Source organism: Canis lupus, chromosome X (genome assembly GCF_003254725.2).
Source record: "Canis lupus dingo isolate Sandy chromosome X, ASM325472v2, whole genome shotgun sequence".
Taxonomy (NCBI): domain Eukaryota; kingdom Metazoa; phylum Chordata; class Mammalia; order Carnivora; family Canidae; genus Canis; species Canis lupus.
Window position 1 is genome coordinate 67,559,976 of NC_064281.1, and position 25,521 is coordinate 67,585,496.

General features: G+C 37.0%; 1 pseudogene; it reads left to right on the forward strand.

Moving 5' to 3' along the window:
* The first annotated feature begins 229 nt into the window (after positions 1 to 229).
* Positions 230 to 1,332, forward strand: LOC118353678 (heterogeneous nuclear ribonucleoprotein A1-like; annotated as a pseudogene).
* The last annotated feature ends 24,189 nt before the right edge of the window (positions 1,333 to 25,521 follow it).

The window sequence follows — 25,521 nt, forward strand, 5'->3', positions numbered from 1 at the left end:
TCCAAACATTAAAAATAGAAACACTATATGATTTAAGAATTCCACTTGTGGGCCTTTCTGCCCCTGGATGCTGCCGAGTAAGCATCATTAAAGTCTCCCGTCCCACCGCTGTCATGTCTAAGAGTCTCCCAAAGAGCCTGAGCAGATGCGGAAGCTCTTCATTGGAGGTTTGAGCTTTGAAAGAACCGATGAGCGTCTGAGTCTGAGAACCGATGAGAGTCAACCATTTTGAGCAATGGGGGACACTTACGGACTGTGTGGTAATGAGAGACCCCAACACCAAGCGCTCCAGAGGCTTTGGGTTCATCACGTAGGCCACCGTGGAGGAGGTGGACGCAGCCATGAACGCTCGTTGCACAAGGTGGACAGAAGAGTCATGGAACCAAAGAGGGCTGTCTCCCAAGAAGATTCTCAAAGACCTGGTGCCCACTTAACTGTGAAAAAGATTTTTGTTGGTGGCATTAAAAAAGACTGAAGAACATCATCTAAGATTATTTTGAACAGTATGGGAAAATTGAAGTGATTGAGATCATGACTGACCGAGGCAAAAAGAGAGGTTTTGCTTTTGTGACCTTTGAAGACCATGACTCTGTAGACAAGATTGTCATTCAAAAACACCATACTGTGAATGGCCACAACTGTGAAGTAAGGAAAGCCCTATCGAAGCAAGAGATGGCTAGTGCTTCATCCAGCCAAAGAGGCCGAAGTGGTTCTGGAAACTTTTATGGTGTTCATGGAGGTGGTTTTGATGAGAATGACAACTTTGGTCGTGGAGGGAACTTCAGTTGTCGAGGTGGCTTTGGTGGCAGTCGAGGTGGTGGTGGATACCGTGGCAGTGGGGATGGCTATAATGGAATTGGTAATGATGGAAGCAACTTTGGATGAGGCGGAAGCTACAACGATTTTGGCAATTACAACAATTAATCCTCAAATTTTGGACCCATGAAAGGAGGAAATTTTGGAGGCAGAAGCTCTGGCCCCTATGGTGGTGGAGGCCAATACTTTGCCAAACCAAGAAACCAAGGTGCCTATGGCAGTTCCAGCAGCAGCAGCAGCTATGGCAGTGGCAGAAGGTTTTAATTACTGCCAGAAAACAAAGCTTACCAGGAGAGGAGAGCCAGAGAAGTGACAGGGAAGCTACAGGTTACAACATATTTGTGAACTCAGCCAAGCACAGTGGTGGCAGGGCCTAGCTGCTACAAAGAAGACATGATTTAGACAATACTCATGTGTATGGGCAAAAACACGAGGACTGTATTTGTGACTAATTGTATAACAGATTATTTTAGTTTCTGTTCTGTGGAAAGTGTAAAGCATTCCAACAAAGGGTTTTAATGTATATTTTCTTTTTGCACCCAAGCTGTAGATTGCAAAATGTAATAGTCTGATCATAATGCTGAATAAATGTATCTTAAAAAAAAAAAAGAATTCCACTCTTGGGAACTAGGGGCAAGAAGGTGGAAGAGTAGGGTCCCCAAGTCACCTGTCCCCACCAAATTACCTAGATAACTTTCAAATCATCCTGAAAACCTATGAATTAGGTCTGAGATTTAAAGAGAGAACAGCTGGAATGCTACAGTGAGAAGAGTTTGTACTTCTATCAAGGTAGGAAGATGGAGGAAAAAAATAAAGAAATAAAAAAGCATCCAAGGGGAAGGAGCTGGGCTAAGGTCCCACCGCGAGTGCCCCCAGGACAGGAAAGCCCAGGCCCTGAGAAGCAGGAGCTTTACCAATCTTCCCAGACAGAAAGGCACTCACAGGGAGTAGGAGCTGGATCAGGAGGGGCAGGGATGCCCTCAGGCTCCCAGGGGCACTAACAGAGGAACTGCCCCCCGGGGGAGAGCCCACCACACCGGCAGCCGAGCTCCCTAAAGAGCTGAAGTGCATGCCAGAAAGGGGCAAGGGAACAAGCAGCTCTATTGCGGCTCGGCAGCGGTTCCCCGTGGCTGAGCTCCTTAAAGGGTTGGAGCGCACCCATCGGGGCCCTGGGAGCCGCTCGGTTGCCGGCTCAGGCGCTCCCTGAGACCGTGATTCCAGCAGAGCAGGCCCCGGAGCCAGGGCACGGGGGGACACAGCCCAGGTTCTGGCACTCCCCCCCGGACAGGCAGAGGCCAGGAGGGCACAGGAGCAAGGACGCTCCTGCCGCCAGCGGCCCCGAGCTATGCAGATCGGCACCCCCCGCCCCCGGAGCATCCAGGTCCCTGTGGCCTGGAAGCTGCAGTAGTTACTGCGGGAGCTGACTCTAGAGCTGGAGAGCTGGCCACCGCCACTGTTGTTCCTCGTCCTGGTGTCCCCTGGTACCTGGGATTGAGCAGGGGCCTCACAGGATAAATAGCTCCCACTGAGTGATGCACCTGGCAGGGGGCTGGGCAGTTCCCCACGTACACACATTCGAGAACCAGCACAGCAGGCCCCTGCCCCAGAAGACCAGCCGGAAGGACAGGGTAAAAGCAAGTTATTGACCAAGCAGCACTGGAAAGTTCCAGGGGAAGTGGAAGGGTTTACAGTATATAGAATCAGAGGATACTCCCCTTGTTTTTTGTTTTCTGTTTGTTTGCCCCCCACCTTTTTCTCTCCTTTTTCCAGTACAACTATTTTTTGGGCACTTGGCACTGAGCAAAATGACTAGAAGGAAAAACTCACTACAAAAGAAAGAATTAGAAACAGTCCTCTCTCCCACAGAGTTACAGAATTTGGATTACAATTCAAATCAGAAAGCCATTTCAGAAGCACAATTATAAAGCTACTGCTGGCTCTAGAAAAAAGCATAAAGGATTCAAGAGACTTCATGACTGAAGAATTTAGATATAATCAGGCCTAAATTAAAAATCAATTAAATGAGATGCAATCCAAACTGGAGGTCCTAACGATGAGAGTTAATGAGGTAGAAGAACAAGTGAGTGACATAGAAGACAAGTTGATGGAAAGGAAGGAAACTGAGGAAAAAAGAGAAAAACAATTAAGGGATCATGAGGATAGGTTAAGGGAAATAAATGACAGTCTCAGAAGGAAAATCTATGTTTAATTGGAGTTCCTGAGGGCGCTGAAAGGGACAGATCCAGAAAGTGTATTTGAAGAAATCAGAGCTGAGAACTTCCCTAACTTGGGAAGAGAAACAGGCATTCAGATACAAGAGATAGAGAGATCCCCCCTAAAATCAATAAAAACTGCTCAACACCTCAACATTTAATAGGGAAGCTTGCAAATTCCAACGATAAAGAGAAGATCCTTAAAGCAGCAAGAGGCAAGAAATCTCTAAACTTTATGAGGAGAAGTATTAGGTTAACAGCAGACCTCTTCACAGAGACCTGGCAGGCCAGAAAGGGCTGGCAGGATATATTCAGGGTCCTAAATGAGAAGAACACGCAGCCAAGAATACTTTATCCAGCAAGGCTCTCATTCAGAATAGAAGGAGAGATAAAGAGCTTCCAACATAGGCAGAAACTAAGAATATGTGACCACCAAACCAGCTCCCCAAGAAATATTAAGGGGGACTCTGTAAGAGAAAGATGAAGACCAAGGAAACAATCCACAAAAGAGGGACTGAAGAGGTATCATGATGACACTAAACTCATATCTTTCAATAGTAACTCTGAACGAAAATGGGCTTAATGATCTCATCAAACAGCTCAGGGTTTCAGACTGGATAAAAAAGCAAGACCCATCTATTTGCTGTCTACAACAGACTCATTTTAGACAGAAGGACACCTCCTGCCTGAAAATAAAAGGTTGGAGAACAATTTACCAATCAAATGATCCTCAAAAGAAAGCAGGGGTGGCCATCCTTATATCAGATAAATTAAAGTTTATCCCAAGGACTGTAGTCAGAGATGAAGAAGGACACTATATCATACTTAAAGGATCTATCCAACAAAAGTACCTAAAAATCATCAATATTTATGCCCCAAATGTGGGAGCTCACAAATATATCAATCAATTAATAACCAAAGTTAAGACATACTAAGATAATAACACACTACACTTGGTGACTTGAATGTAGTGCTTTCTACAATCAACAAGTCTTCTTAGCACAACATCTCCAAAGAAACAAGAGCTTTAAATGATACACTGGACCAGATGGATTTCACAGATATATACAGAACTTTACATCCAAACGCAACTGAATACACATTTTTCTCAAGTGCACCTGGAACTTTCTCCAGAATAGACCACATACTGGGTCAGAAAGCAGGTCTTAACTGATACCAAAAGATTGGGATCGTCCCCTGCATATTTTCAGACCTTTGAAACTAGAACTAAATCACAAGAAGAAGTTGGAAGGATTTCAAACACATGGAGGTTAAGGACCATCCTGCTAAAAGATGAAGGGGTCAACCAGGAAATTGGAGAAGAATTAAAAAGATTCATGGAAACTAATGAGAATGAAGATACAACCATTCAAAATCTTGGAGATACAGCAAAAGCAGTCCTGAGGGGGAAATACATCGCAATACAAGCATCCATCCAGAAACTGGAAAGAACTCAAATACAAAAGCTAACCTTGCAACTAAAGGGGCTGGAGAAAAAACAGAAAATACATCCTATACCCAGCAGAAGAAGAGAATTAATAAAGATTCCAGCAGAACTCAATGAAATAGAGACCAGAAGAACTGTGGAACAGATAAACAAAACCAGGAGTTTGTTCTTTGAAAGAATTAATAAGATAGATAAACCATTAGCCGGCCTTATTAAAAAGGAGAGAGAAAAGACTCAACTTAATAAAATTATGAATGAGAAAGGAGAGATCACCACCAATACCAAGGAAATACAAACGATTTTAAAAACTTATTATGAGCAGCTATACGCCAATAAATTAGGCAATCTAGAAGAAATGGAAACATTATTGGAAAACCACAAACTACCAAAACTGGAACAGGAAGAAAGAAAACCTGAACAGGCCGATAATCAGGGAGGAAACTGAAGCAGTCATCAAAAACCTCCAAGACACAAAAGTCCAGGGCCAGATGGCTTCCCAGAGGAATTCTATCAAAGGTTTAAAGAAGATACCATACCTATTCTACTAAAGCTGTTCAGAAAGATAGAAAGAGATGGAATACTTTCAAACTCATTCTATGAGGTCAGCATCACCTTAATTCCAAAGCCAGACAAAGACCCCACCAAAAAAGAGAATTATAGACCAATATCCCTGATGAACATGGATGCAAAAATTGTCAACAAGATACTAGCGGATCCAACAATACAGTAAGAAGATTATTCACCATGACCAAGTGGGATTTATCCCCAGGATGCAAGGCTGGTACAACACTCCTAGAGCAATAACCGTGATTGATCATATCAGCAAGCAGAAAAGGAACCATATGGTCCTCTCAATAGATGCAGAGAAAGCATTTGACAAAACACAGCATCCATTTCTGATCAAAACTCTTCAGAGTGTAGAGATGGAAGGAACATTCCTCAGCATCTTAAAAGCCATCTATGGAAAGCCCACAGCAAATATCATTCTCAATGGGGAAACACTGGGAGCCTTTCCCCTAAGATCAGGAACAAGACAAGTATGTCCACTCTCACCACTGCTATTCAACATAGTACTAGAAGTCCTAGCTTCAGCGATCAGGTAACAAAAAGAAATAAAAGGTATTCAAATTGGCAAAGAAGAAGTCAAACTCCCCCTTCCCAATTGACATGATACTGTTCGTAGAAAACCCAAAAGACTCCACTCTAAAATTGCTAGAACTCATACAGCAATTTGGCAGTGTGGCAGGATACAAAATCAATGCCCAGAGGTCAGTGGCATTTCTATACACTAACAATGAGACTGAAGAAAGAGAAATTAAGGAGTCAATCCCATTTACAGTTACACCCAAAAGCGTAAGATAACTAGGAATAAACCTAACCAAAGAGGTAAAGGATCTATACCCTCAAAACTACAGAACATTTCTGAAAGAAATTGAGGAAGACACAAAGACATGGAAAAATACTCCATGTTCATGCATTGGAAGAATTAAAATTGTGAGAATGTCGATGTTACCCATGGCAATGTACACATTTAATGCAACCCCTATCTAAAATACCACGGACTTTCTTCAGAGAGTTGGAACAAGTAATCTTAAGATTTGTGTGGAATCAGAAAAGACCCCGACTACCCAGGGGAATAATAAAAAAGAAAACCATATCTGGGGGCATCACAATGCCAGATTTCAGGTTGTAATACATTGCTCTGGTCATCAAGACAGTGTGATACTGGCACAAAAACAGACACATAGATCAATGGAAGAGAATAGAGACTCCAGAAGTGGACCTTCAGCTTTATGGTCAACTAATATTCGACAAAGCAGGAAAGACTATACTGGAAAAAAGACAGTCTCTTCAATAAATGGTGCTGGGAAAATTGGACATCCACATGCAGAAGAATGAAACTAGACCATTCTCTTACACCATATTCAAAGATAAACTCAAAATGGATGAAAGATCTAAATGGGAGACAAGATTCCATCAAAATCCTAGAGGAGAACACGGGCAACACCATTTTTGAACTTCGCCAGAGCAACTTCTTGCAAGATACATCCATAAAGGCAAGAGAAACAAAAGCAAAATGAATTATTGGGACTTCATCATGATAAGAAGCTTCTGCACAGCAAAAGAAACAGTCAACGAAACTAAAAGACAACCTATAGAATGGGAGAAGATATTTGCAAATGACCTATCAGATAAAGGGTTAGTATCCAAGATGTATAAAGAACTAATTAAACTCAACAGTAAAGAAACAAACAATCCAATCATGAAATGGGCAAAAGACATGAATAGAAGTTTCACAGAGGAAGACAGAGACATGGCCAATAAGCACATGAGAACATGCTCCGCATCACTGGCCATCAGGGAAATGCAAATCAAAACCACAATGAGATACCACCTCACCCCAGTGAGAATGGGGAAAATTAACAAGACAGGAAACAAATGTTGGAGAGGATGTGGAGAAAGGGGAAACCTCCTGTGGGAATGTGAACTGGTACAGCCACTCTGGAAAACTGTGTGGAGGTTTCCTCAAAGAGTTAAAAGTAGATTTGCCCTATGACTCAGCTATTGCACTGCTGGGGATTTTCCCCAAAGATACAGATGCAGTGAAACGCCAAGACACCTACCCCCGATGTTTATAGCAGCAATGTCCACAGTAGCCAAACTGTGGAAGGTGCCTCGGTGTCCATCGAAAGCTGAATGGATAAGGAAGATGTGGTCTATGTATACATTGGAATATTACTCAGCCATTAGAAATGACAAATACCCACCATTTGCTTAGACGTCGAGGGACTTGGAGGCTGTTATGCTGAGTTAAATAAGTCAATCGGAAAAGGACAAACATTATATGGTCTCATTCATTTGGGGGATATAAAAATTAGTGAAAGGGAAAGGAGAAAAAATGTTTGAAAATATCAGTGAGACCCCTAACTCTGGGAAATGAACAAGGGGTAGTGGAAGGGGAGGTGGGCAGGATGTTGGGGTGACTGGGTGATGGGCAGTGTGGGGGGCACTTGGTGGGACTTGGTGGGATGAGTAGTGGGTGTTATGCTATATGTTGGCAAATTGAACTCAAAAAAAAAAAAGAAAAAAAGAAAAAAAACTTGAACTCCAAAAAAAAAAAAAAAAAAAGAATTACTCTCGTGTATTTATGGAAAGAAAATGAAAATGCTAATTTGAAAAGATTAGAATTGCCAATGGCTAGCCACTTACTTTTCTGTGAGCTCCCATTTTTCCTTGCCATACCTTTGGTATTTGAGTGGTGTGCATATCGGTGATGATCCATATCTTAGATATTACTGAAACATAATATCGTACTTACTCTTTAGTTAAGATAAAAATAAAAATTGAAATTTTAATATTTTGCTTTATCTTCATAAATTATTTTTTATATTTTTTGAGATATGCATACCTCAGAGACCTTAAGGTATATTTCACAAATGTGTATGTCACAGGTTATGAATTCTAGTACTTATCTCTTTAAAATAAATACTTAGCAGTTTTTCTCAGCTGTTGTTCAGTATTTTAGAAATATAACAGAAAAATGGAAAAGGCAGATGTTGGTATTAAATGATCATTTATTGCAAGTGACTTGGTAACACAGTGTCATTTATACAGACCACATGCTATTAAGGTTAAAAAAGGAACCCAAATTCAAATAAGAAAGTATAGTTAACACCTTAAACTTGTGTTAGTTTTTAAGGATCCTTCAACTTGTACTACTTACGTGAGCAAGAAATGAATACAAATTTCAAAATACTATCTTGTCACACACATAAAAAAAGTTCTGAACTAATCATGATGCCCAGTGTATATGAAATTGAAGAATTTTTTTTGAATTTGGCTTCAGAAAACACAAAATTATACCAGAATATAAAAGGACAATCTGAAAATCTGTGGGGTTCATATGAGAGTGATTAAGATAAGCCTATCATTTTGAATTACAAAATAATATCACACAAAATGGTATTATTTTCTTCCTATGTCTATAGCAAAATTCCTTTTAACCAGGGTCTTTTTCAAGTTATACAAATGAACAGTTTGCAAGAGTTTCTCCAACCCTCTCATCATAATCAGCAGGTCATGTGGGAGAACACTGTGGCTTCATTATATGTGATTTAATTCCCTATATATCTGAACTAATCTTTGAAACTCAATAACACAGTGGATGTTCAGGTTTTAGCCACTGTGCTTTAAATGGCACACAGGGAATATGTACATCTTGTAGTATCTTCATTTAGAAACAAATGTATTGGGACTATGTTTGAGTATTATATTTATTTAGTGAAACATGTCAGCCTAATTCTTTGAATGATGTATAATACATGTGCAACTTCTGTGAGTAAGCCTGTGGTGAATATTTAATTTTTAATTATTTAAGTTTATTTTTAAAGTAATAGTTTCCCATGAAATCCAGATATAAACTTATTCAGTAACTATTAATTTTTTAAGCTTTTGGACCTGACTCCATATTCTTTAGGATGATGATGAGAAAAGAGTAGAGATGTTCATTTTTCTTAGCGTAATTCAGATACATTGAAACAGCAGTTGTAGACCTTGCTGGTCCATACTCACTCTCCTCTGCTAATGTTTATTGTATGTAAACTTCAATGTGGCCATTGAACAAATATATGGCTTTCTTGCTTTGTGGATACTGCTCTGCTCAGTTTTTTCTTCTGCTTTACCAATTTCACTTTCTAATACTTTCTCTTATTTATTTTTGTTTTTGATAGCTTACATTGGCAGCAGTGACAAGGGTCACTTTGAGAAGATTCTTGAAGTAGACAATTCACTTAAGAGGCTCTTAAGATAGTAAAGGAAGAGAGTAAGGAGGGTCCAAATGAAAGTTGTGGCAGTGGGAATGGAAAGATAACCAATGCAAGTTTGATATCAGGAACTTTGCTACTTTAGCAGCGACTGAAGAGATAGAGAGATGGTAATGATACGTATTAAACAGAGATCTTTGAGGGCAAAGACTGTTATCTCTGTATTCTCAGTAACTGAGAATAGCACCTGACACATATTAGGAACTCAAACTTTCCAATTAAAACAATTAAATTGTGCAAATGCCAGATAGAATCAAGGAGTGACATCTCTTTCATTGAATTTAATATTGACAATTAGATATGTTGAAGATATTTGGATACTCTGTGTATTAAACTGTTTTGTAGAAACTAACCAGTGACTCCTTGTCCTTTAGACTAGCACTAACGTAATTTTCTGCAATGAAGGAAATGACCAATATCTACCCTCCCCAGTATGGAAGTCATTCGCCAAGTACCATTTGAGCACTTGAAGTATAATTGAGGAGCTGGATTTATTTTACTTTTTCATTTTAATTTATTTAAATTAAAATTTAAATAGATGTGAAATGTATCTACTATATTGGAGAGTGCAATCATAGAGGTCCGTCAATGAGTGTTCATTGTAACTCTGAGAAAACTTGAAACTTCTAGCCTATAGCCTTAGAATGTGGCTGTTCCTATAGAAGTACTTCAAAGCAAAAGAGAAGACAGACTGATAAAAAGACCTCTTCAACATTTTTACTGAATATTTGTTATCTATTCTATCTATTCTATAACTGTCTTTCAAAATTCCAGATGCAGTGCATGTATTGCAGTAACAATCTGGTCCAATATACAAAGTCGCTAATTATTTGATTTTTGAATGCATATATGAAAATCAAAAAAGGGGCACCTGGGTGGCTCAGTTGGTTAAATGTCTGCCTTTGGCTTGGGTCATGATCCCAAGATTCTTGGATTGAGTTCTTCACTGGGTTCTCTCTCTCTCTCTCTCTCATGCTTTCTCTTTCTTTCTCTCTCTCTCAAATAAATGAAATATTTTTTAAAAAGAAAACCAAATAAAAGCATAATATGAGAAAGTTTGTAGAATATGACACCTCTTCACATATTCTAGTTTCCCATTAATAAATTCAATTTTGGAATGTTTTAAACTCTGAATTAGGGTCTGTCTCTGTATCTATCTATCTATCTATCTATCTATCTATCTATATGTATGTATGCAGACACACACATATACATATATCCTATCATTATTTAGAGAAAATAATGATGCTTTTACTGGTTTAATTATGACTTAATTTTGTTTTGTGTTTTTTTGTTTTTGTTTTTGCTTTTTACTACTAAGAGATACATACTGTTTCAATTCATGAAGCAATGTGCTTTCGGCTAGAACTCTAGCTAATCAAAATAGTCTATGAACGAGAAAAACAACTTGACTTAGATAATATGATACATAGACTTTGACTTCTTTCCATTTGGCTGCGTGTTCTGTGCCTTATGTATATAAGATTACTCAAAACATGATCAATTTAGGTCCATATTTTCAAATAATCTGAGTTATTTATTTTTTGTGGCTACAGAAATCTGAAACTAAGGACACTTGGTTATAAACAGTTATGTTTTTCATATCCAACCTCATAGTTTTAGTTTTATGAATTATAATTTCTCATTATATATGTCTTTTGCATTTCTTCTTTCTAAATCTATAGTAGCAACTCCTACTATATTTTACCTCTCAAATTTCTTTTTTTAAATTAATTTATTTATTTGAGAGAGAAAGAAAGAGAAAGAGAGAGAGGAAAGAGGTCATGGGGAAAAATAGACTCCCTGCCCAGCAGGAAGCCAGATGTGGAACTCAGTCCTGGGACTCCAGGATCATGACCTGAGCAGAAGGCAGACACTTAACCAACTAAGCCACCCAGGTGCCCACCTCTTAAATTTTAAAAGACAAATTCAACTTGAGTCAGAAGCAGAGATCCTTTTTAAATGTGAAACCTTTGCATATGATTCACTTAAACCTAGTAGTCTTAGAAAATCCAACCCACAGGGATCCCTGGGTGGCATAGCGGTTTAGCACCTGCCTTTGACCCAGGGCGTGATCTTGGAGACTCGGGATCGAATCCCACGTCGGGCTCCCAGTGCATGGAGCCTGCTTCTCCCTCTGCCTGTGTCTCTGCCTCTCTCTCTCTGTGTGACTATCATAAATAAATAAAAATTAAAAAAAAATCCAACCCACAGAAAAAGTAGCCTATGATTTTATAGATAATTACTAACACATAAATGGGGGATGATGAATACTGATTACTAAATTATGTAGATAACCTTCACTGTGATTTCAGTCAATGCTTTATTTGCACTTTTTACTCATTCTTAATAGCAAAGCACATTAAGAAAGTGAGGACCAGTGTTCTGATAAAATTAGAGTGCTAAGGTTAATAGTGATATTTGGTATTTTTATTTAGAACCTTAATGTTGTATTTCTTTTGCATACATTTGAATTACTTTTAGGTTTTGACTTGTAGTCCTATGATAATTTGTTTGAAACACATAATATTTTCCATTACTTTTCATGAACCTGGCTATAATAAGTATTCTGTTTTTAGATGTGTTGCAGAATGGAGCTTGGAAGAGTAATAGACAAAATTGTGGTGAATTAAAGTACTACATTGTCTTCATATGCTCCTGCTCCCTTTTCTAAATTATTACTTTCAAGTAAATCAATATAAAAGTCCTTTCAATCTCTGAAATTTTATGTGTCTATTATAAAGTCCCCACGACTCAGAGGTTTGTGCCCTCTGGCCACTTTGCCCACAAGAAAAAGCAGCAAAAATGAACAATCCTCTGGGAACCCTAATATTTAAAAAAATTTTTTTTAGATTTTATTTATTAATTCATGAGAGACACACAGAGAGAGGCAGAGACATAGGCATAGAGAGAAGCAGGCTCCCTGCAGGGAGCCTTATGTGGGACTTGATCTCAGGACCCCAGGATCATGACCTGAGGCACAGACAGACATTCAACCACTGAGCCACCCTGGTGTCGTTTAAAATGGGTTTTAAAGAACAACATTTAAAATTGCAGACTTAGGGGTTTCTAACTAAGGCAAGGAAAGGTTGACAAATGTTTTGTCAAATTAACATTTCCCCATAGCTCATCACTTTATTATTCTTACAGTGATTCTCATTATTATTACTAGGCGGGGGATTATAAACATGTAATTCCTTCTAGTTTTCACATCGAAAAGGCTGGGATTTAATTAATTAACTATAGGGACACCTGGAGGCTCAGTGGTTGAACATCTGCCTTTGGCTCAGGGCATGATCCTGAAGTCCCAGAATGGAGTCTCACATCGGGCTCCCTGCATGGAGCCTGCTTCTCCCTCTGCCTATGTCTCTGCCTCTCTCTCTGTGTCTCTCATGAATGAATGAATAAATAAATAAATAAATAAATAAATAAATAAATAAATAGTTAACTAATTATAGTATTAACACTGTAACAGTCTCAATTTCATAGCTTTCAGTTTTACTACACTTTGAGCTGCAAAAGTGATAAGTAGTTGACACAGAAACACTGAAATAATTTATTCAATTCATGAGGAATTACTGCACATTCCTTTTAAAAACGTTTTTAATTCCAGATGGTTATTATACTATGTTATATTAGCTTCAGGTGTATGATAGAGTGAATCAAAAATTCATGTATTACCTGGTGCTCATCATGACAAATGCACTCCTTAATCCCCATCACCTATTTAATCCTCCCCCACAACCCTCCACTCTGGTAATGATCTGTTTGTTCTCTACAATTAAGAGTTTGTTTCTTGATTACTATTTTTTCCCTTTTCATTTGTTAACTAAATTACACAAGTGAAATCATATGGTACTTGTCTTTCTCTGACTAATTTTGCTTAGCATAATACCCTCTAGCCCCATCCATGTTGCTGCAAATGGCAAGATTTCATTCTTTTTATGGCTGAGTAATATTATATATATATATGTGTGTGTATATATATATACATATATATATAGTGTGTGTATATATATATATAGGGTGTGTGTGTATATATACATATATACATATATACACACACACACATATATCACATATTCTTTATCCATTCATCAATCAGTGGACAATGGACACTTGGGCTGCTTCCATAATTTGGCTTTGTAAATAATCCCACTATAAATTTAAACATGTATCCCTATGAATTATTGTTTTTGTATTCTTTGGGTAAATACCTGGTAGTCCAATTGCTGGATGTTAGGGTAGTTCAATGCTTAACTTTGTGAGGAACTTCCCTACTGTCTTCCAGAGTGGCTGCACCAGTTTGCATTCCTGCCAATAGTGCATGAGGATTCCTTTTTTTTCACATACTCACCAATATCTGCTGTTTCTTGTGTTGTTAAACTTAGACATTCTGACAAATGGTGAAGTGATATCACATTTTGGTTTTGATTTGCATTTCCTTGATGATAAGTGATGATGAGCATCTTTTCATATCTGTTGGCCATATAGATGTCTTCTGTGGAGAAATGTCTGTTCATGTCTTCTACCCATTTTTAATTGGGTTATTTATTTTTGAATTTTGGGTTTTATAAATTCTATGTTTTTTGGTTATTAACCACTTATCAGATATGTCATTTGCACATATCTTCTCCCATTCTGTAAGTTTCATTTTATTTTTGCTGATTCATTCCTTTGTTGTGCAGAACCTTTTTCTTTTGAAGTTTCAATAGTTTATTTTTACTTTTGTTTCTGTTGCCTAAGGAAACATACCTAGAAAGAAGTTGCTAAGGCCAATGTCAAAGAATTTACCACTTGTGTTCTTTTCTAGGATTTTTATGGTTTCAGGTCTCAAAATTCAGATATTTAATCTATTTTGAATTTATTTTTGTGCATGGTGTAAGAAAGTAGCCCAGTTTTGTTCTTTTGCATGTGGCCGTCCTGATTTCCCAACACCATTTGTTGAAAAGACATTCTTTTTCCCATTGGATATTCTTTCCTGCTTTGTCCAAGATTAATTGACAATACATTATGGGCTCATTTCTGGATTTTCTAGTCTGGTCTATTGATCTACCTGTCTGTTTTTTTTTCAAATACTGATTTGATTACTATATCTTGGTAATATAACTTGAAGTCCAGAATTGTAATGCTTCTAGTTATGCTTTACTTTTTCAAGATTGCTTTGGCTATTCAGAGTCTTTTGTGGTCCCATATAAATTTTAGAGTTGTTTATTATACCTCTGTGAGAAATGATTTTGGTATTTTGATAGGATTTGAGAAGAATGTGTAGATTGCTTTGAGTAGTATAGACATTTTAACATTTGTTCTTTAATCCATGAGCATGGAGTGTCTATTTCTTGTGTCATTTTCAACTTCTTTCATCAGTGTTTTATGGTTTTCAGTGTGTAAGATTTTACCTCTTTTGTACATTTTCATATGTGTACAGGTATTTCACCTCTTTTGTTGTGTTTCACCCTTTTGTTACATTTATTCCTTATTATTTTCAGTACAATTGCAAATGAGATTGTTTTCTTAATTTCTCTATCAGCTGCTTCATTATTGGCATATGAAAATGCAACAGATTTCTGTGCATTGATTTTGTATCCTGTGACTTTACTGAATCCATTTATTTGTTCTAGTAGTGTTTTGGTGGAGTCTTTTGAGATTTCTATATACAGTATCCTGTCATTGGTGAATAGCAAAATTTTTACCCCTTCCTTGCGGATTTGGTTGCCAGCTATTTATTTATTTATTTATTTACTCAATTACTTACTTATTTATTTATTTTTCTGGATTGCTGTGACTAGCACTTCAAGTTCTATGTGGAATGCAAATGGGAAAAGTGGTTTCTGACCAAAGGGAGAAAGCTCTTAGTTTTTCCCCATTTAGAATTATACTAGCTGTGGGATTATCATATATAGTCTTTATTATGTTGAGGTATGTTCCTTCTACATCTACTTTTTTGTGGGTTTTTATCATGAATGTTTGTTGTACTTTATCAAATGTTTTTTTCTGTATCTACTGAAATGATCATGTGGTTCTTACCCTTTCTCTTATTGTTGAGATGAATAACATTGATTGATTTGTGAGTATTGAATCACCATTGCAACCCTAGAATAAATCCCACTTGATTGTGGTGAATGGTTCTTTTAATGTATGATTGAATTTGGTTTGCTAGTGCTTTTTTTCATGTTGCTAGTACCTTGTAAAGGAGTTTTGCATCTATGTTCATCAGGTATATTGGCCTGTAGTTCACTTTTTTATGATATATTTATCTGGTTTTGATATTGGGATAATGTTGGTCTCATAGAATGAATTTGGAATTTTTGCTTCCTTTTCTATTTTTGGAATAGTTTGAGAAGTATAGGTATTACTCCTCTTTAATCTTTTTGTAGAATTCACCTGTGAAGCCATCTGATCATGGACTTTTGTTGGTAGTTTTTTGATTACTGATTTAATTTCTTTGCTAGTTTTCAGTCCGTTCATATTTTCTATTTCTTCCTGTTTCAATGTTGGTAATATATGTGTTTCTAGGAGTTTATACATTTCTTGTAGATTGTACAATTTGTTGACAGAGTTTTTCATAATACTCTCTTCAAATTGTTAGTATTTCTGTGGGGTTGGCTGTTATTTCTTCTCATTAGTGATTTTATTTATTTGAGCCCTTTCTCCTTATTTTTTAAAGTCTGGATAATGATTTATCATTTTCATTGGTTTTATTTTTAAAGAACCAGCTCCCAGTTTCTTTGATCATCAATTTTTTTTAAGTTTCTATATCATTTATTTCTGCTTTAATCTATTATTTCCTTTCTTCTGCTGGTTTTACATTTTGTTTGTTGTTTTTCTAGTTCTTTTAGGCATAAGATCAGGTTGTTTATTTGAGATTTTTCTGTCTTCCTTAGTTGGCCTATATTGCTATAAACATCCCTCTTAGAAGCACTTTTGCTCCATCCTAGAAGTTTTGGACCATTGTGGTTTCATTTTCATTTGTTTCCGCGTCTTTTTAAAAAATATTTTATTTATTTATTCATGAAAGACACACATAGAGAGGCAGAGACATAGGCAGAGGCAGAAGCAGACTCCATAAAAGAAGCCCAATACGGGACTCAATCCCAGGACCCTTGGATCATGACCTAAACCAAAGGCAGATGCATAACCACTGAGCCACCTAGATGTCCCTATTTCCATGCCTTTTTAAAAGTTTTCTTCTTTTGTTTCCTGGTTGACTTATTCATTATTTAGTAGCCTATTATTTAACCTCCATGTATTTGTGTTCTTTCCAGATTTTTTTTTTTTTTTGTGGTTGACATGAAGTTTCATAGCATTGTGGTCAGAAAAGTCATATGGTATGATTTCAATCATCTTAAATGTGTTGAGGCTTGTTTTGTGGCCAACATGTGATCTATTCTGGAGAAGATTCCATGTGCACTTGAAAAACTGTATATTCTGCTGTTTTAGGAGTGAATGCTCTGAATATATGTGTTCAATCCATCTGTCCAGTGCCATTTTTCTTTGTTAATTTTCTATTTTTAAAAAAGATTTTATTTATTTATTCATGAAAGACACACAGAGAGAGGCAGAGACTCCCCTGTGGGGAAACCGATGTGGGACATGATCCTGGATCCCAGGATCACGACCTAAGCCAAAGGCAGACACTCAATGGCTGAGCCATGCAGTCATCCCGTTAATTTTCTATTTGGATGCTCTGTCCATTGATATAAGTGGGGGGTTAAAGTCCCATAGTATTATTGTTTTATTATTGATTAGTTCCTATATTTTTATTATTAACTCTTATGCATTTGGTTGCTGCTATGTGGGTGCATAAATATTTACAATTATTATATTTTCTTGTTGGATTGTCCCCTTCATTATTTTACAGTGTTCTTTGTCTTTTATTACAGTCTTTGTTTTTACATCTGAAATGAGTCTCTTGTAAGCAGCACATAGATCCATTCTGACACTCTACATCTTTTGATTAGAGCATTTATCCCATTTATATTCAAGTAATTATTAATAGATACATGTTTATAGTCTTTTTATTATTTGTTTTTTCTTGTTTCTGAAGATTTTCTCTGATCCTTTCTTCTGTTTCATGGTTTGCTGATTTTCTTTTGTGATATATTAGTATTCCTTTCTCCTTATTCCTTGAATGTTTATTAGTGGTTTTTGCTATATGGTTACCACTAGGTTTGTATATAACCTCTTCTATATATAGTAGTCTATATTAAGTTGATGGTCATTCAAGTTTGAACCCATTCTTTACCCCTCTCCTCCTCATGTTTTAGGTATATGTTCTTATACTCTATCTATTTTTATTTTTTGAGTTCCTTACCTGATTTTTTTACATAAATATTCATTTTTACTACTTTTGTGTTTCCTACTTTTACACTATCACTTTTGATCTCTCCTTTCCACTCAGTCCCCTTTAATATTTCTTGCAGGGCTGGTTTAGTACTCATGAACTCCTTCACTTTTTGTTTGTCTGAGAAACTCTATCTCTCCTTCTGTTCTGAATGATAACCTTACTGTATAGAGTATTCCTAGCTGCAGATTATTCCCATTCAGCACGTTGAATATATCATGCCACTCCCTTCTGGCTTGCCAAGTTTCTGCTGAAAAATCTCCTGCCAGCCTTATGTGTGTTCCCTTATAAATTATTGTATTCTTTCGTCTTGCTACTTTTAATTTTTTTCTTTATCACTATATTTTCCCAATTTAATTACAGTATGCCTTGGTGTGTAGTCTGCTTTTGTTGATTTTCATGGGAGTTCTCTGCCTTTTGATTCTGGATGTCTGATTCCTTCCCCAGATTAGGGAAGTTTTCAGCTATTATTTCTTCAAATAAATTTTCTGCTAGCTTTTCTCTCTTCTTCTGGTGCTCCTATAATATGAATGTTATTTTGTTTGATGGAGTCACTGAGTTCCTCAGTCTATTCTCATTTTGTATAATTTTTTATCTCTTTTGTTCAGCTTGATTACTTTCTATTGCTCTGACTCTATGTCATTAATTCATTCCTCTCCTTCCAGCCTGCTGTTCATTCCAGGAAATGTGTTTCTCATTTTGTTTATTGAGCCCTTTATCTCTCATGTTATTATCAGTCTCTATGTTAAGGTCTCACTCTTTCATGTTAATGTCTTCCATTCCTTTCTCAAATTCACTGGGTATCTTTACAATCATTACTTTAAATTTTCAAACATGTTATTTATATCTGTTTCACTTAGTTATCTGGCCATATCTTATCTTGTTCTTTCATGGGGCTAAATTTCTCTGTCCCTTCATTTTGTTTGCTTCTCTGTTTCTCTGTGTTAAGAAAGGCAGTTATGTCTTCTGCTCTTGAAAGTAGAGACTTTATGAGGAAAATATCCCGGAATGCCCTGCAGTGCAGTGTCCCCTGGTCACCAGAATTTTGCACTTTAAGAAAGTATCCTATGCATGCTGTTTATGTCCTGCTCTTGTGTCTGAGTCATTTTTCCTTCCAGTGAAATCATCTACACTGGCTTTATGCCTATTGTGGGCTGCCATTTCTATCTGCAGTGTTATTGGGACCTAGGAAGGCCAGCTTTGAGAAGGCATGCCTGCTAGGGAACCTGAAATTGAGTTTTGAGGCAGCCTTGTTAACAAAAATTTATGCTGAGCTATTAGTCCTCTGCTGGATCTCCCCTAGCAATGTGACTGCCGAAGTCTGCACACCAGTGTGGCTGTGGGTGTATTAAGTGAACTTGGTAATGGCTGGATGTAGCTGGGCATGGCACAGCGATATGGGTTGATGCTGCAAGTTGACTTGGCATAGCACATTGTGGCAGCTGTGCACCTAGCAGATGCGTGTGGTGCATATGCATCTTAACAAAATTTTTTGTGAGCCCAGAGCAGGCTTTGAATGGATGAGTTCTCAAGAGAATTTCTGGGCATGGTGTACTGCTTGTATATTAGGTAGAAAGTTTCTATACTGCCTAGGCTCCCACAGTTGGGCTTTATTTATGCTTGGAGGCAGGTGAGGTGAATGGCATCTGCCAGGTCCCTCATTTTCAAAGAAGTCCCCCAACACACTCGAAAATCTGTATGAACATATCTGTCTCCCATTTGTCTTCAGTATTGTGTAAATTGCTTTTTTAATTGTTGCCTTTTTTGCAGACTGCTATGTCTGTAGGGGTGGTGACCTGCTATCATTCATCCTCCCAGGTAACCCAATGCTGAGTAGCTGACTTTGAAATCTCCAGGACTCAAGTCATACTGGTTATACAAACTCAGGGGATATAGCCCTTCTGGTTTTCAAATCCAAATGTTATGGGGATTAATCTTCCCCTTGTGAACTACCTGGTATGAGGGCTCATTTCTCTACCTTCTCCCTGCATACGTCTCCCTCCCTTTTGCAGGCAGTCTTTCTGACTGACCTACACTTTCAGATGCAACTTCTTCTCTGTATTTAGTTGTGTACATTGTTCTGTCAGTCTTTGAATTTCTCTTTGGTTTATTGACTTGGATGTGGAAGATATATAGTTGTAAACATGGGACTGTGTTAGCTCAGGATCCTCCTACTCTTCCATCTTCCCACTATCACATCAGATTTCCTGCACTTTCTACATTATCTTTCTCTACTTAAGACTGTTTTGGTTTAGGTTTATAATTAACATAAATCTTCTAGAAGTAAAAATGAAGGCTTTGATGAGGTTTCTCTATCTTCCCTAAGCCATGGCCTACTTGGTTTCTTAGACATCCTTTGTTGAAATGCTATCCAAAAAAAAAAAAAAAAGAAATGCTATCCAGTTTTTCTCTTCACCAGAGCAATTACTTCACAAAGCTAGTATGATCTGGTTCAGTAAAGGGTGCATACTCTAGTGTTATGGGCTGAATTATGTCTCTCTCTAACATCCATATGTTGAAGCACTAACTCTCCATACCTCAAATTGTGATTTGGAGATAGCATCTTTTAAAAATGTGTTTAAGTAAAAATAAGGTCATTAGAGTAGGCCTTAATACAATATGACTGGGGACCTTATAAGAAGTGAAATCTTGACATACAAAGAGATTCCAGAGATGTGTACATACAGAGGAAAGACCATGTAATGACACAGAGAGAAGGAGGCTAACTGCAAGCCAAGAAGAGAGGCCTCAGGAGAATCTAAACCTGCTGACATTTTGATCTTGGACTTCTAGCCTCCAAAACTGTGTGAAAATAAGTTTTTCTTATTTAACTGCCCATTCTCTGTTGTCTTAGTCCTTTTGGACTTTCATAATAAAAATACCATAGAGTGGCAGATTCAGTATATGTCGAGTACCTATTTTCTGGTTCATAGATAGCCATATCCTCACTATGTCCTTCCATGGCATAAGGGGTCTCAGGAGTTCTTTGGGGTCTATTTTAAAAAGGCATTTATCCCATTCATGACCTCTTAAAGGCTTGACCTACAAATACTGTTACATTGGAGATTAAGATTTAACATATGAGGGGTACCTCGGTGGCTCAGTTGATTGTGTTGACTTTTTATTTTTGCTCAGGTTATGATATCAGGGTCATGAGACAGAACTCCATGTTGGGCATAGAGCCTGCTTAAGATTCTCTCTCTCTGTCTCTCTCTCTCTGTCTCTCTTTCACTCTTCCTCTCTCCCCTGCTCATGCATACTCCTTCTATCTTAAAAAAACATATGAATTTTGAGAAACACAGTATTCAATCTATAATATATCATATTTTGTTATTACACCCATAGAACACTAATATATTTAGAGATAGATAGATAGATAGATAGATAGATGATAGATAGATAGATAATAGATAGGTAGATAGATAGATAGATAGATAGATAGATAGATAGATAGATAGAAAAAGGCAAGTGGATATCCAAGTCCTCCACACAGTGTTAAAACAATTTTAGCCCTAGATTAGATAGGTAAAAATATTTTTTTTTAACTTTAAGGGCAGTGTATGTTAAAATCAGATGTAATAAATTAGAAAAGAGGGGGGAAGACAAAGGACAAAACAGATTCTGAATTAAAGAGACCAAACTGATGGTTACCAGAGGGGACACAAGAGGGGAATGGGGGAAATAAGGGATGAGGATTAAATAGTGCACTTATCATAATGAAACTAAAATAAAATAAATGGTATATCAGGTATTATTTTAATGTTTTATACATCACATACTTCAAATTATCAAGGGTGTCCCTCATTCCTTGGTAACTTGCTTCATATATAGTTGCCTTCAGGGCACACGAAAATTACATTATGAGTATACTCAGTGAACCTAGAAATAGCTGGTAACCACTCTCTATCATTTTTAACACAGTAGTTAAAAGAAAGAGTTATTGGAAAACATTAATCTAAAACTCTCAACGGAGTATACACAAATACCTTGGAATCCCTAATAAGGTTTTTAAAAATATTTCTATTCAAGTTTATTTGAAATATGCACTCATTATAAATCTACTTCTTAATTCCCATCACTTATTTAACCCATGCCTCCATCTACTTCCATCCGGTAACCACCAATTTGTTGTCTATAAATAAGAATCTCTATATTGGTCTGTCTCTCTCTCCCTTTCTCCCTTTGCTCATTTGTTTCTTAAATTCCACATATGAGTGAAATCATATGGTATTTGTCTTTCTCTGACTCATTTTGCTTAACATTATACTCTCTAGCTCTATCCATGTCATGGCAAATGGCAAGATTTCATTTCTTTTGATGGCTGAATAATATTCCATGGTATGTTTATACCACATTTTCTTTATCCATTCATCAGTCAAAGACACATAGGCTGTTTCCATAATTTGGTGATTGTGTGTGGATAAAACTTCTATGAACATCAGGTACATGTATCACTTTGAAATATTATTTTTGTATTATTTGGGGGTAAATACCCAGTAGTGTGGTTCATGGATTATAGGGTAGTTCTAAATTTCATTTTTTGAGGAAATTTCATACTGTTTTCCCCAGTGGCTGCACCAGTTTACATTCCTACCAACAGTGCAAGAGGATACCTTTTTGTCCATACTCTTACCCACACTTGAGGTTTCCTGTGTTTCATATTGTAGCCATTCTGACAGATATGTAGTGATATTTCATTGTGGTTTTGATTTGCATTCCCCTGATGATGAATGATGTTAAACATATTTTCATGTGTCTGTTGGCCATCTGGATGTCTTCTTTAGAGAAATGTCTATTCATGTCTTTTACCCATTTTTTAATTGCAGTATTTGTTTTTTAGGTATTCAGTTGTAACATACCATTTAATATTACATGTGGATTAAAGATTTTTAGTTTATAAAAATATTGACATGTTAGCCTTAATACTGCTGTGTGCTGTTGCTGCTGTGATTGTACAATACCACAGTAATATCAATGATATAAATTAGTGCCTTCTAAATGAACCTTTCTTGGTCAATGTTTTACCCATTATTATATAATGTACAGTTCTGGAATGGTAAGGTAATTCATATCTTGGACATAGTGTTAAAATGATGGTGTGGTTCTGTTTTTGCTCAGCAATTGATCTTTCAAATTTTTCCATTTTCTAGTATTAATCATGTTTATTGGCCCAATATTACTATCAAGAATTGTTCAGTGTTGCAATGTGATTTCTGTAGTTGCATATTAAAATCTCTTCCTTCATCTCACCATTCCTGTTCATTACAGCATAACAGTTTCTTATTGATTTTAATTGGAATTTCATATTTGTTAATGCAAAATTATGTCAATGTATCAACCATAAATTATTTCCCTGCTCCTAGGCAGTCACTATACAACAGCAAACATCTGGATGAAAAGAGAGAATAATTGGTGTAATCATAGGAGGGTGGTTTTCAATGAATATACCAAGCTTCAGCATGGTCAAGAGAATGCTTTCTGGCTCATTAAGCCAGTCTATGATATTCAATCTTATTTCCTACCTTCTAAGCTTCCATGCATGTAAACTGAATGGCTTATATAAAAACCAGAACAATTAATTACTTATTTCTTTCACATTTGATTGGAAAATTTTTATTCATATAGGCAGGGTCAGGTACCCCTTAGGCTTTATAAAGGCTGCTAGAGAATCTGATGTTTTCTGTTTGGTTTGTTGGTTGGGGTTTCTCTTTGTTTTTGTGTGTTTGTTTGTTTTGGTCTAGTATTCCTCTAGTTGGAAATTGGCCAAGACTCACTTTAGAATTAAAGATTGACTTCAGCTACAACGGGACTTGAGTCCCAAGGAGGAGATAGATTCCCAGAGCTGGAGTAAGAGTAGATGAATGCAGGGGTGCCTGGGCGGCTCAGTCAGTGAAGCATCTGCCTTCAGCTCAGGTCATGATCAGGGTCCTGGGATCAAGTGCCTGCAATAGGCTCCCTGCTTCATAGGGAGTCTGCTTTTCCCTCTCCATCTGCCTGCCCACTGCATGTTCTCACTCTGTGTCTCAAATAAATAAAAAATATTTAAAATTTTTTTTTATTTTAAAAAAATAAATAAAAAGATGAATGAATAGAAAGGTTAAAAAAGAAACCTATCAGAGATTCTAGGAGTACTTGGCTTAAAAAAATTTTAAATCTTTAGAAAGAATACCAATTGGCCCTGAAAGCAATTCCATAAAAAGTCTAGAACCTTACAAATGGCTTTTGTAAATGTGGTGGATAAAAGCAAAAGTATAAAGAAAATGTTCAATCTTTTTGGCCCAGAAATTCCACTCCTAGGAATTAATTGTTTCTAAGAAAAAATTCAAATGAATGTTGTTGATACTGTTGATTCAGAATAGTGACAAGTTTAGAGCAAAATCAAAATCCAATATTTAGTAAACTATGAGTACAATAACTCAGTAGACTACTTTGTAGCCTATACATATTATTTTATAAATGTGATACCTGAAGCAACATGGTAAAGTGTTTCAAAAGTAATAATTGGTATCCATATGAACAAAGCACTAAAAAAAGTGAAAATATTTACGACGTTGAATATTAAGAATATGAGCATGAGGGACGCCTGGGTGGCTCAGTGGTTAAGTATCTGCCTTTGGCTCAGGGCATGATCCTGGAGTCCTTGGATTGAGTGCCACATCGGGCTCCCTGCATAGAGCCTGTTTCTCCCTCTGCCTATGTCTCTGCCTCTATCTCTCTCTGTGTCTCTCATGAATAAATAAATAAAGTCTTTGAAAAAAAGAATAGGAGCATGTGATTTTTATCTTTTTGTATAAATGATTAAATGCACACATTTTACAAAGTGTCCAAGATTCTCATACCCACACCTCTTCACAAAACAGAGTCAGTGTTTTAGGCAATATATGGGATAGAGAAATTCAAGTGGAGACAGTAATGACACTGTTCCAGAAAGGGAATGGGAACAGAACTACTGACCTCTGAATGAGTGAACCACTTTACGCAAACAAACGGGGCAGCCCACACAACTATTTTCTTTTCTTTTTCCCCCCAATTTTATTTAAATTATAGACAGTTAAGTTATAGTGTAATACTGGTTTCAGGAGTAGAAGTTAGTGATTCATCAATTACATATAACACCTAGCTCATCACAACTCATGCCCTACTTTATGCCCATCACCCACCCATTTCATTCAATCAACCTTCAGTTTTTTCCTCTGTCATTAAGAATCTCTTATGGTTTGTTCCCCTCCCCTCTCTCCTCTTCCCCTCTTCCTATATGTTCATCTGTTTTCTTTGACTGAATTGTTTGCTTAGTATAATATACTCTAGCTCAATAAATGTCATTGCAAATGGCAAGATTTCATTCTTTTTGGTGGCTGAGGGATATTCCATAATATATATATATATATATATATATATATATATATATATATATATCCCGCATCTCCTTTTTCCATTCATCAGTCAGTGGACATTTGGGCTCTTTCCATAATTTGGCTATTGTTGATAGGGCTGCTATAAACATTGTCTTGCATGTGCCCCTTTGAGTTATTTTTGAATCCTTTGGATTACTATCTAGTAGTGAAATTGCTGGATCATAAGTTAGTTCTATTTTTAACTTTTTAAGAACCTCCATACTGTTTTCCAGAACTGGCTGCAACAGTTTGCGTTCCCACCAATAGTGTAAGAGGGTTTCCCCTTTCTCTGCATCCTTGACAACATTTGTTGTTTCCTGACTTGTTAATTTTAGCCATTCTGACACTGTGTAATGTGATATCTCAATGTTGTTTTGATTTGTATTTCCTTGATGATGAGTGAGGCCGAGCATTTTTTCATGTGTCTGTTAGCCATCAGTATGACTTCTTTGGAGAAATGTCTATACATGTCTTCTGTCCACTT